This window comes from Seriola lalandi, unplaced genomic scaffold, assembly GCF_002814215.2.
Source record: "Seriola lalandi dorsalis isolate HSWRI2012SDOR001 ecotype SW California unplaced genomic scaffold, Sedor1 jcf7180002033828, whole genome shotgun sequence".
Classification (NCBI taxonomy): Eukaryota; Metazoa; Chordata; class Actinopteri; order Carangiformes; family Carangidae; genus Seriola; species Seriola lalandi.
The window spans coordinates 1-1,603 of record NW_019504433.1 but is presented as its reverse complement, the minus strand read 5'-3'; the positions used below and the strand labels follow the sequence as shown (position 1 = coordinate 1,603).

The window sequence follows — 1,603 nt, the reverse complement described above, 5'->3', positions numbered from 1 at the left end:
AGCTGCTAAAACTGAGGCGGAGTGAACCATCTTGCTGCAGGGAGCGGCTTAATGCTTATAACAACCACAGAACGCAATCTGGGGCACCTGCAGGCTGACATCTATGTTCAAATAGCTTATACTAATATGTAGAAATTATATGTTATAAAAATCTGTCATATTACATCGTTATTAATAGTCTGTGGAGAACCCTGCAAACACTGCCCCCCCTCCTTCTGGTAAACCTACGAATGGATCCTCCCAGCTCTTTATCCAGGCTCTGAGAGGAAGGCAGAGCCACAGTCAGTGCTGGTCAGAGCTGAGTGCACTACAGCAACTGGCCTAAAACTCTGAAAAAAAACAGCTTTAAATCAGATAGAAGGCGCTTAACACCCCTCAACAGCTCACCTCAGTTCACTAATCAGAGCTGTAAGGAGCTGATTTGCCTTTCAGAGAGGTGAAGAAGAGAGATTAGAGAATCAGAGGAGGGCGTGACAGGGAGCCAGCCGATCAGGCAAGCTGCCTCTGCAGGGGGAGGAAGAGCAGGCTATGCACCAGCCAAAGCCAGAGGTCAAGAAAAAAAGCGACAGAATAGTGAAAAGGTAGACTCTGAGTTAGAGGGAGGTCATTTGTGATCTGAGCCAGAAAAACAGAAACCAGCCTCTCTTTGTTGTTGTGTGGGCCACCGTGCGGGGAGGAGGATGTGAAGGAGAGCGGCAGGGAGGAAGGGAGGCGACTGCAAAGAAAGACAAGAAAATGCTCTCAGAGATGATGAGCAGGAGGAGCTGCCAGCAGCAGCAGGATGGAAAAGAGGCTCCACAGAGGGACGCTGCCAGCCGCAGGAAGCACTGCTGGTCCAAGAGCTGCAGGGGGCGCCCACAGGGGCGGAGGACAGGAGGGGGAGGGAGGCCAAGAGGGCGCAATCACCACCATCAACACCCTCAACGTCATCATTTCCATCATCCCCGACACCTCCAGAGGCCGGTGATGTCGCTCCGACCCATTAACGTTAAGGGAAACAGAGCGAGGGGGATGAGGGCACCCAAGAACACCAACCAGTTTCTGATGCACGAGAAGTACCAGATGCTGCACATGCGCTCCGACTCAGTGGGAAGCGACAGCGGCAGCAGCTCGGACAGTGACATGGAGCTCACTGACATGGACTCATACCTGGGCGTCCTGGAGAATGCCAGAGGAGCCCTCCTAGACAGTCCCAACCCACACGGCTCAACAACGCCACCAGGACAGATCCTGCTACTGCAGGAGGACAGTCTACATCTGCACAAAGACAGTCTGCGCCTGCACAAAGACAGTCTGCGTCTGCACAAAGACAGTCTGCGTCTGCAGGAGGACAGTCTGCGTCTGCAGGAGGACAGCATGCAGTATTTCCCCTCTGAAGACGACCTGATGCAGAGCCAGAATTTCATGCAGAGAGACTTTGTTGAGTTCTGTGACATCCTGACATCCTGAAGGGAAACTTTCAGGGAGCCATTTTGTTCCCAGCATTGTGAGACTCAAACCTCAGACTTAACAGGTTTGTTTTGCTTCATGTTCACAGAAAATAAAAACATCTCGCCCTTATTTAAGTCATTTAGCCTTAAAAGTTGAAGAATCTGCTCACAGA

The 1,603-nt window shown here is 51.5% G+C and overlaps 1 pseudogene; it reads left to right on the top strand.

Moving 5' to 3' along the window:
* The first annotated feature begins 270 nt into the window (after positions 1-270).
* On the top strand, positions 271-1,547 carry LOC111646575 (uncharacterized; annotated as a pseudogene).
* Positions 1,548-1,603: the final 56 nt, after the last annotated feature.